Source organism: Tenrec ecaudatus, chromosome 8, assembly GCF_050624435.1.
Source record: "Tenrec ecaudatus isolate mTenEca1 chromosome 8, mTenEca1.hap1, whole genome shotgun sequence".
Classification (NCBI taxonomy): Eukaryota; Metazoa; Chordata; class Mammalia; order Afrosoricida; family Tenrecidae; genus Tenrec; species Tenrec ecaudatus.
The window spans coordinates 19,268,728-19,280,675 of record NC_134537.1 but is presented as its reverse complement, the minus strand read 5'-3'; positions in this window follow the sequence as shown (position 1 = coordinate 19,280,675).

The following is an 11,948-nucleotide window of genomic DNA, read 5'->3' as shown; positions in this document are numbered from 1 at the left end:
ACATTCTTTGCCCTAATCATTTTCTTTTTTTCCTTTTTGCTCAAAGATTCTATAGAAGAATTCTGATTTTTTAAAAATAGAACAGAATGTCAAATTGTCATGAAATACTGATTTTATGAAACTTTTCGCCTGAGATCATCTTTCAGCTTTAGACCAAAAATAGTCCTGAAAGTCTTTTCAAAACCAAGCGACAGTTTAGCTGAACTAGTATTGAATGTCTATCTTGAGCATTCAGCTCTTTTAAATTTCATCAATATCAGGTCCAATCGACAAGAACAACTTGAAAGGTGGCAATGAGTTTATTGGCCAGCTCAGCAAAGGACGGTGAGAACAGGAGCCAATCTTGGAGAATGTAAACAATGCCACGGACTTGGACATGGTTGTGGACATGGTTGAATTGCTGTTTGTCCTGTTGTGCATATTCTCACTAACAGCAACTATGGAAAATATTTTATGATAATTTTTAATGTTCAAGACAAAGTAAGAGTGACAGAATTTTTACATCATATGTGCAAGGATGCTACTCCCAACCCACCCATCACACACACAAAAAGCACACAAACAACCCCACTGTCATAGAGTGCCTCTGACTCATAGCAACTCTAGATAGAGTTTCTGAGACTGTAAATCTTCATGAAAGCAGACTCATCTTTCTCTTCGGAGTAGCTGATTGTTGAACTGATTTGAACTGCCAGTCTTGTGGTTAGCAGTCAACACCTAATCCAAAATTCCACCAGACGCTGAGAGGTATAAAGGAAGTAGAATTAAATTAGTTCTTCCTAAAAAAATTAATAACCTTCTTAAAATTGAGTTGTTCTTTTAGTTAATCTGGTGTGATCTGGCACACAAAGATAAGAATGCGGCAAAGTTTAATCCAAAGTAATTCTTGGAAACCACTGACTACCTTCTTTGATTTCAGGTAGTCTCAGTTCTCTCATCTTTTGTCCAAATCCCCCTTTGGGACAAGGCTTGTTGCTGCCAAGATGCTTGCCCAACACACAGGGTAGCAAAGGATTTAAAAGGTAAATGGATTAAATAAATCACACGTAAAACATCAAATGAACATCTCTGTCTCAGGCTTGTGCCCAGGAGAAACACTGGGATTGAGAAATAGTACAGGAAAACTTCACCACATGCCACATCACCAGTCCTGACTAAACCACGTACACTCTAAGGAAACATGGCTCCACTTGTGCTGAAAGGTGGTGCTGGGGTGGGGTAGGGGGTGGGGGAACTGTTCATACTCATTCCTAATTCCAAATTTAATCTGAGAGTTGTTTTGATACTCACACAATTGAGTTGAGCGTAATATAGTAATCAATGTCTCAGAGACTTGGTGGCATAGTGTGTCACTCGTGGTGCTGAGAATAGCAAGGTCAGAAGTTTGAAACCATCAGCCACTCATTCCTCTGGAGATAAGCAGTGACGGTTTCAGAAACTCACAGGGCAGTTCGTCCCTGTCCTGTGTGGTCACCGTGAGTGGGTACGGATTCAATGGCAGAGAATTTATTTTGAGTTTTAAGGTATTCTTGCTTTTGGAAAACCCCAAGTCCACAGTGATAGCTATGGTTAGGTGCCTTTAAGTCATTTCCAATTGATACTGGTCCTACACAAAACACACTGAAGGCCTTCCTGGGCCTGGGCCATCCTCACTGGTATTGCTATGTTTGACTACATTTTATCAGACAAATTAAAATGGATTCAAGCCAAAATTAAGTTCAATTTGTATGTTTATTTCTCTGAAAATCATTATGGGCACTTAATTGGGGCTATATGTTATTGTTATTTAATTAAAATTTGTATTACACTTTGTTTTGTGATAACCATTCATTGCTTTGCAGCTGGGGTGTTTCTTCTTTGGCCTTCACAATTTCCTTTGGTGTCTAAAAATATCGTAGATTGTATGTTCTGTGTGCCTTAAGACACCAATGAATAAAGCTACCATGGCTTTAGGATAAGAAGTGAAACTCTTTGAGGAGATACTAGAGAATGAAATAAAGCACTCAGCAAATGGACTCGAATCCAGATTCCACATCGACCCATCTCATCCATCAGCACTCCCACTGATGCCACATTTCTTGGCACTTACTGTGGTTTTTGTAAGTTCCCTGGGTGGCAGGGCAAACTCATCCAATAGTGATGCAGAAGAAAGGCCAGGCTATCTGCTTCAGTAAAGTTTCTAGCCAAGAAAACCTACGAGAGCCTTTCTGTTGTATAACACATGGGGTCCCATGAGTTGGAGTCAGTTTTGGTTTCACAGGATGCTGTTGGCACCCCAATAGATGGCAATGCTGCCCAATCCCACCCCATCCCTGTGACTGCTGGAGACTGGATCTTTACAATCCACGAAGTTTTCATTGGCTGATGTTTAGTAGTAGATCGCCACGCATTTTCTACCAGGTCCATCTAAGCTTCAACCTATTGAGGCTTCCAGTAACCCACAGCCGCTGCTGCCGGATAGATGCCTGTGAATGAGGTCCATTGTCTGGGAGTCATAGTCAGGTCTCCCAAATGGAAGGTGACATTTCTACCATTCTACCAACAGTACCAGCTCCCCGTTAGCAGAAACTAGTAAATAACCATGTACAATAAATGGAAAACAGTTGAAAGAGTTAAAACGGGTTTCTATGTGAGCACGCACAAAGGGCAGGGACATTATTTTCTTGCAAAACAGCAGGAAACTGTGAATATAAATCCTATGTAAATATTTTAAAGTGGGGTTTATGTGGGCGATCAGATAAAAGTTATGATACATTACATAGCTTCTCTGTTTTGGAAGTCAGAGAGGTGGTTTGAAGTTCCAGGGTGTCCTCTGAATGGTCTGAAGGAATTGCCTATATTAACCACAGTCCCCACATCTCTGGAGGGGTGCGTATGTAATAGCACTTGCTAACCTCACCTTGGTGCAGTATCAGGTCTAGGGAAAGTCAGGCCTGGTAGAGTAGGAGTTAAAGGTGTGGCCACCAGGTTTCAATACCCAGAAGATTATTTCTGGAGCAATCTTAGCATGTTATGGCACCACCTGTCTGCCAGGTTCACCGTATGTCATCCTTCTCACTTCCAAGTTTCCTCTACCAGCTTCCAACCACCAAGTTATAAATGACTCATGATTTATAACTTCCTCTTCTGGCCCAAGATTACATTCCCTGACAATTACTGACTTGATTTCGCTGAATTGGCCTTCAACGTCTCTGCCTACATCTTTTTGCATTATTTCGGTTGTCCTGGATCGAAATCATGGATGAGATTAATATATGTATATATTAATCTCTCTATATACTAAAGAGTATACTTACATATATATATATATAAAAGAATACTTTGGATATAGTCAAATCCTATACAAATTTAATTCCTTCTAACCAAACCGTCGGGGGGGGGGGGGGTTGCAGAGAAGCAAGGTTATATCATCTATGACATACGAAATACACACGGTACTTTGGAAGTTGCTAAGTTGGTGATGTCCAACAACTGCTGGGCTTTCCGTCTATAAGAGGAGCCATAGCGATCCAAATCCACTTCCATTGAGTGAATTCTCCCTCAAAACAACCCTGTAGGATAGACTAGAGCCGCCCTTGTGGATTTCTGAGTCTGCAGATCCTCGCAGGAACTGAAATCCTCACTTTGACCCTATGGGGCAGCAAAGGGGTTTGTACTGTACAGCTGTGGTTCCAGTTCAACACATAACCTCTACACCCCCTATGTTCCTTAGATGAAGGGACAGGGTGGGCAATAGGTTCCATCTGTCCCCCAGTACCTCTTGAACTCTACTTTATTTAGAACATTGACTAAGATCCAGAACTTTGAAGTTATATAAAGGCCAGCTCGATTCTCAGCTTCTCCATTTAATTATGTCATAATAGTAACTCTGGAAGTTTTAAAATATGAAATCCAAATTCTTAAACACTTCTTCCATCAGATTGTAGGGTCTATGCCTCCTCACCCTGAATCTGGGTTCTTCCCCCAATTGAATACTATATTGATGACATGGTACTATTTCCCAGGTCAGGGCTTTAAGAAAAAGACAACTTCGACCTCATTCCTCTTGAGAAACTCACTCTTGGAACCGAGACACTAAGATCTGAGAGAGCCAAGCTGCCATAAGGAGCTGGTAGAGCCAACCCAGGATCCAATTGATACGCTAGTATTAGCAACCAGGCACATAAGGGTGTAAACATTCAGATGATTCTTGCCCGGGGCCACCATGACCTCCCAAGCCCTTGTGTTATCCCAGCTGGACCATCTGGAGCAAAGATGAATGATCCTAGTTAAACTCTGTCCAACTGGCAGATGGTGAGCAGACTAAAATGTAGCCTGCTGTTTTCTACTAAGTTTGGGATGGTTTGTTTCACAGAAATACATAACTGGAATAGCAAATGACTTCTTTATTTGTGCGCAAAAATCCTCACCTATGGAGAATAAGAAATTGATACCTTTCCACAGTGTTACTACGAAGATTAAATAACACAATACATTCAAAGCTGAGAACAACGAATATTTCATAGGCTCATTTGAGATTAGCCCCATTGCTAAACTTTTTTATTTTAACTATTTTTGTTCTGAGTGATATTGTGGGTGTTCAAATGCATTATAATTCTTCATCTCTAAAATAGCACCAAGACAAAAAAAGGGGATAATAGCGATGAACAAAAGAAAATTAATGGCAGCTAAAGTAAGCATTCTCAACTTCTCTCTTCTCTGCTTTTAGAGGAAAGGAGGCCTTAAACCCCCAGTCTGCGTGGAGAAATGTGTTTGCCCTTTATATGTCAACTTCACCAATGATTCTTCACTTAGTCGGAGTAAGATGACAGGTTGCTGAAAGCGAATAGAGATGTTCCTTATATAGATTAAATTACTTGGCTCACAGTAGTGTGGTCAAATTTCCCGGAATGATATTTTTCTCAAACACATAGATTATTCTATGTTTCCTGACCATGTCAGTCAGTGGCCCTGGTGGGATACAGAATTCAAACCATACAGTTCAACTCTTCAGATGTAAGGAAGCATCTACTTCCTAACATGTGGGATTGATTGGAGGAATTGATATGGGCTGGGGAGCACACAGAAACCGACAACAGAGGGAAACCACTGCTGCCTCGATGTTGAAAGAGACAAAAGTGTTAACTTGCTGGAACTGGGATCAAACCTAGAACCCAGTGAGAGGTGGGCTCAGAGATAAGAGGCTGTTAGAACGAACTGTTATTATAACAGGACTCAACCAGGACCTGGAACATGATGAGGAATTCCCATCTTTTCCAAGCTGTGCTGGCACTTCCCATTGCCTAATCCTAAAATGAGTCTGTGGCCAAGACCTGTGTCTCATAGACAACTGGGCTTAGCACAGAACAGGTGGGAGCTGGTAGAACGGACCTGGAGATCCACCAAGCATCACCTTGACCTCAGCCACCACTGAGGAGAGAATGGCACATGGCAATACGCGTGCTTTGAGTACTGCGAGGGGAAAGCAGGCCATTCAATATTTCCACAGGAACCGCTCCCCCTGCTCCTTCTTCTCTGAACTCCCCTTTGGGGGCGGGGGAGGGGGCTGAGCTTGAGGCAAGGAGAGATAGACTAGGCTCAGAGAGAGTGCATCATCGGTAGAGAGATTATGTGCTCCATACCTAATGGGAAGCAGTTTTCGTCCTGCACGTGATCCCTCAATTATGGAAGCTCAATGGAATGGTCCTAGAGAGACACATCAAAAGGAGAAGCAAATAGAGCCATGCAAATACGGTGGGGAACAGTATTGAAGCCAGACCCCTTTGCCATGGCTATCAGTTAGGATGGAGGGAAAATCACAGATGCTTTGGTGCCTGTCAGGAAAAACACCTTTTCTTGAAGTAGTCCCAGGTGAGGATGCAAACTGACGAGCAGTGAGAACTGGACCCCAGCAAGCCCTCCTGCTCCACAGCTGTGCTGTTGCTTACGTGACAGGGAGACGCTGTCAGCAGTTTTGCCAAAACTTTCTAGTAATTCTTTCTCTTGGGGAATTAAGTAAGGAGTTGCGCGAATTATCTAAAAATAATAGGTCTGTACTCAGCTGATAGCTTAGCTTTCTGGTTTTATTACAGTTAACCCTTAGGCAATTTATGTAAAATACATGATTTAGTGATTGATCTAAAATTCAGGAAAGCATTATTTTCTTTTAGACATGGAGAAAGAGAGTAGTAGGGAGATGTGGTAACTATGCATAGCATGTTTGTACTGTTTCCTATCTAGGCAAATTTTAATCCTATCCTCCTTTCTATATTTATATCCTCGGTAGGAAGCCTGATGGTGCAGGGTCTATATATTAAGCTGCTAACTGCAGGACTCAGTCTACTCATACTTGCACGTGCCTGTATATTACATGCATCCCTTTGGCATTTTAATCTAACTAGATGCCACTGTTATTTTTTTCCTAAAATAGGCCATGCTTTTAATAAAGATATTAGTAATGACAACTCAAAGAGCATTCTTAATAACAATCATATTCATGCTAACTGGGAGTTATTCTTTATCTGTTTATTTATCTTAGTGATGGTGTCTCTTGATTGCTTTATATGCTTCCTCCTATAAAGGCTTTCTCTATTCATTTAAATGTTGTGTTCGGGGAGATGTGGTTACTCATAGATATCCTTGAAAAAGAAGACATGGGAATCAACTTAAAGTACCTGGATTTGGATCTGAATCTGGACTTGAATATTCCTGATTTAACCTAATTTTCTACAACAGAGGAATACAAACACCTTCATTCTCCGTATTTGTAAATCTCTAATGAACTGATAGATACTGAAGTGATTTTAAACAGCAAATAGCAATATATATCTTTTGGTCATGCAAACTATTTACTGGATTCTTTGGCAATAACAATAATAATAGAGATAATTTCTTACAAAAGTAGACAGAGACCCAAGAACTATGATTACCAACTTGAACTTGAAAGTTTCCTCTTAAAACTTCCACATTTTCAGGCCCCACCCCACACTTCCATCTTTTCATAGACAAATCCTAAGGAAGGAGGGAGAAGAACCTGCACCATCTGAGACTGTCTTGCTTCCAATCAAGAGGGAAGGGGAACTCCAAAGGAACCTTGCAAATTCCATTGTAGATTTTTTTCTCTCTACACCACTGTGTCTCTCCCTTGTCCTCCTTCCTCACACCCACACCAGCAGCAGGTTCCCTCCCAGTTCACTCCCATTTCACCGGTATAGATCACAGAACTTGTTGCTCTCATAAAGTAAAGTAGCTGCCTTTTTCAAATTGCTGCATAGAAGAGCTCTTCTATATCAGTGCCATTAAATTAAATTTCTGCTCTGGATAATGCATAAAAATGGCTTGTGAACTTTTTTCCCCCTTGGGTGATTCATTTTGTTTGAACTCCAAAGCAATCCTACAGAAATGGAAAGAGGTTATTTTAAAATGAGCTGCATGACTGTCACTTAAAAGTCATTTTTAAAAGCACAGGAGCCTTCTCTGCCAACACCCAATGATGAAAGACGAATGTGAGCATCCTGAACTCAACTCTTGAAGATCTTGCCTCTGAAAAAAAAGGGAATTTAAAGATGTTTCAACTTTTTAAATCGCCATTAAACAAAGCAATTTGAGGAAGCAAAGGAACAAAAATTAAATCTTAATTTTTAAGTGCACAATTGTATCTTTTCTTATTTGATGAGTTTCCCAGCATCTCTACTTTATATCCAACTTAGCATTCCATGGTAAAATGCAATGCCTCTTTTTTTCAGAAAAAGCCATGGTCCCTAGATCTTTGGTAGACAATATACTAATATTAGAATCTTTTTATTAGACTGTAAGGTCTTAAAGATATTTTATAGTGATATATAATGTTAAAGACCACCAATGAAATTCAAATTATGCTGTCTTACTTTGCAAATTTTATCCTCATTTTCTTCCAGAATATCATTTTAACCCGCCCTTCCATGGAGGAATGAGTTAGGTCATTCAGAATGATTTCAAATGTTAGGGTTTATACTGTGAGTCCCTGCTATCTATCAGCTTCACGACCAAATTGCATTTCTCCAACTTCCTCCACACCCATGGGAGGACTCATTCTTGAAATTATCTCATTAACACCCTCATCATTTTATTCAATCTGCTTGAAAATAGAAATATCTATTGAAGGAGTGAGATTCCAGGTGGATGACTTTTCCAACGATTAAAACATTACTTTTCCAACTGCAGAATTCAAATGTCAAGGGAAATATTCTCTGGAATTGTCCGTGGGACCAGCAGGTAGAAGAGAGACCATCTGCTATTGGTAGAAGGAAGGTAGAGAGCTGCGAGGTGAGGCCTTCAAAGCCAGAGTTAAATCCAAAAGTCGCTGAGCTTTCCAAGCTGTAGAAGAGAATGGAATTGGCTCAGACTGTTTCATATTTGTGGTGGGGCCTTTGTTCTTGACTAGATGCTGGAAGTTCTGGAGGAGGTGAGGTCGCCGGGATTTATTCCGCCACTTCTCAATTCAAAATCTTACTTCTTTGAAACAATTCAGTTGGTGGCTCACTTCACCTCCATTCCTCAGAAGCACGTAGGACTGACCTAGACCTACAACTCAGAATCATTCCACACAGAGCCCAAAACCACAAGAAGCATAGATTCGAGTGGGGGTGGGGTGGGATTATAACACAATGATGCAAACAACTTAAAACTGGGATTGCAATTTTTGAAAGGACCTGCTATTTCCACAATTTTACACCCTGTCTTCTCTCTAACCTTTTGTTTCTCTCTCCTCCCAGCTTCCTTGGTGTGGTCTTTACCTTTACCTCCTCATTTCTATTGAAGAGCAGGGTCGTTGTCTCCTTCCTTCCTGCTCTTATTCTTCACCATCCTCACCTTGATCTTGCAACCAGCAAACCAAAAATAGTTGTCTTCCCCAAAGGAATTCTAGCACTTGCTGATAAAAAGTCATGTCCACATGATCAACTTAAATCCTTCAGTCTTAGCACCAATGGAACATCAGTGAACACATTTTAAGCTTCAAGTAGCAAGGAAAAAGAGAGAAAGAATTTAGTAGACTTGAAAGGAGAGGGGCGTAGGGATGGGATGTGGGGAGGCCATGGGAAGGGGAGAAATTGCTTAGACTTGTTCCTACATCTTACAGCTATTCTCAATGTTCTGTGAATCCACTAACTTCGGTTCTTGATTCTGAGCTCTTATTTAACAAGAATTGTGGCCTTACAAATTTTATTTTGTCACTGTCTCCAGGTTTCCAAATGTTGCCTTTCCGAATTACTTTTATCACCCTCTCTCTGCCAGCTAATAATATTTCCTCTCTACAGATTCTTGCATTAATGACTCAGGATCATAACCTCCTGTGAATCGCGTATTATTAAATCTCTTTCCCAGCAGCTGAGATTAGAATAAAGAGAAGTTAAAAGTTGCATGGAGTCACGAAATGAGTCATTAGAATCAGGGACAGAATTCACACTGAAGCTGGACTTGTACTTCTCAGTAGACCTGCCAACTGGCATAGGAATTGATTGTCCGTGCAAAGGAGTGGAATCAAGCCGAACTTTTCTGTCTCTCGCTCCTTCTGAGACAGAATTCACAGCGTTGGAAACCTCTTTCTCATTCTGTCTTTCTGCTATTTCACTATCTAGCGATCTAAAAATTTTAAGGAATTTAAAAACCTTCCATTAGGCTTTTGTTTTATATGAAGATTGAGTGCTAAGTGTCAAAAATGCATAATGTAAATTCTCTTGGTGGTTTTAAATGCTGGGTATTGTAAATGTTGGGCATTTCAAAGATGTTGAAATGACCCTACCCCTGCACTCCACCCTGCCCCCCCCCCCGCACATTGCAAAGTACCATATCATTTTCCCCTTATTTTTATTGGGGGCTCTTATCACAATCCATTCATTCATCCAGTGTGCCAAGCACATTTGTACATATGCTGCCATCATCATTTTCAAAGCATTCTCTTCCCACAGCAGCCCCTGAGATCAGCTCCCCTTTTCTTCTCCCTCCCTCTCCTGCCCCCCCTCATGAACCCTTGATAAGTTACAGATTATTATTTTCATATCTTCCATCACCCCTCACCCACTTTTCCATTACTTGTCCACCTGGGAGGGGGTTATAGATTGAACCTTTTAATCAATTCCCACTTTCTCCCCCCACCCTCCCCTAATCCTCCTGGTATCTCTACTCTCCTTGTTTGCCCTGAGGGGTTTGTCTATCCTGGATTCCCTGTGTTTCAGGTTCTTATCTGTAGCAGTGTGCATTTTCTGGACTAATCTGATTTGTAAGGTAGAATTGAGGTCATGATAGTGGGGGAAAGGAAGCACCAAAGAACTAGAGGAAAGTTGTGTGTTTCATCGGTGCTATACTGCACCCTGACTGGCTCCTCTCTTCCCTGTGACCCCTCTATGAGGGGATGTCTAATTGTCTACAGATGGACATTGGGTCTCTTCTCCATGCTCTCCCCACCCTACTCCCATTCACATTGGGTATGATTTTGTTCTGGGTCTTAGATGCTTGATACCTGATCCCATTGACACCTCATGGTCACACAGACTGGTGTGCTTCATCCGGCCTTTGTTGCTTCTGATCTACATGGCCGCTTATTTACCTTCAAGCTTTTAAGACCCCAGATGCTATATCTTTTGATAGCTAGGCACCATTAGTTTTCTTCACCACATTTGCTTATGCACCCATTTATCTTCAGCAATCATGTTGGTAAGGAGAATATCATAGAATCCCAGATTGGTAGAAAAAAGTGTTCTTATGTTGAGGGAGTGCTTAAGTATAGGCCCAAATGTCCATCTGCAACCTTAATTCTTAATACACACACACACACACACACACACACACACTTGTTAATATGTATTTACATATATATATGCCTGTATTTTGAGCTCTATAAATGTCCTTTGCCTCCTGGTTCTTTCCTCTATTTCTTTTTACTTTCCTTTTGTCCCACCATCATATTGGGCTTTCATTCGGGTTTAGTAATTCCCTGCTACATTGCCCTTGATTAAGCCCCACTAGGCATCTTACACCCTTCTTCCCATTTATTTTAGTTCACTTGTTGTTCGCTTGTCCCTGGGTTGGTTCCACTCCCACACACACTTCCTCTCTCCCACCTCCCCTTTTCCCATATCCCCCTGGAACCATTGGTCCCGTTCTTTTCATCTCCGAATTATTTATTCCACCTATCTGATCTAGATAGACATGCAAATACATTAATAAGTGAAAAAAACAGGCAAAGCAAAAAAAAAACCAAAGGAAGTCAAAACCAACAAAATGATAACAACAAAAATTAAAAATAACAAAAAGAAAGCCACTGTCAAAAAATGGAAAAACCTATAAATAGTTCAAGTTCTGTTTGTTGGCCTTTATGAGTGTTTTCCAGTTGAGTCTGATGGGGTGCCACAGTCTGTATTCAAAGTCTATTTTTGGTATACCTCAGGAATCTCATCTCCCTTCCTCTAACTTTTTTAAGGAGCCCTGATGATGCTGTCAACTCTGTGTTGGACTGCAAACCATGAAATCAATGGTTCAAACCCACCAGCCACCCCACAGAAGAAAGATGATTCAGATTAGTGTCCTTGGTATTTCATCTTGGAAACTCTACAAAGCAGTTTGAGTCACTCCATCATGGCCATTATGAGTCCAAACGGACTTGATGTCAGGGCTGGTTACTCCATCATGGCCATTATGGGTCCAAACAGACTTGATGGCAGGGATGGTTACTCCATCATGGCCATTATGAGTCCAAACGGACTTGATGTCAGGGATGGTTACTCCATCATGGCTATTATGAGTCCAAACGGACTTGATGTCAGGGATGGTTATATCCTTCTTATATGCAAGTTTGCCACATTCTCTTATTTACTTTAGTCCAAATATTGGGTGTTGTTTCATGTGCTCTCACTTCAAAATAATATTGTTGTTCAATGCTATCATGTCAGCTTCAACTCATGAGAACCCCATCATCAGCAGAACCAAATATT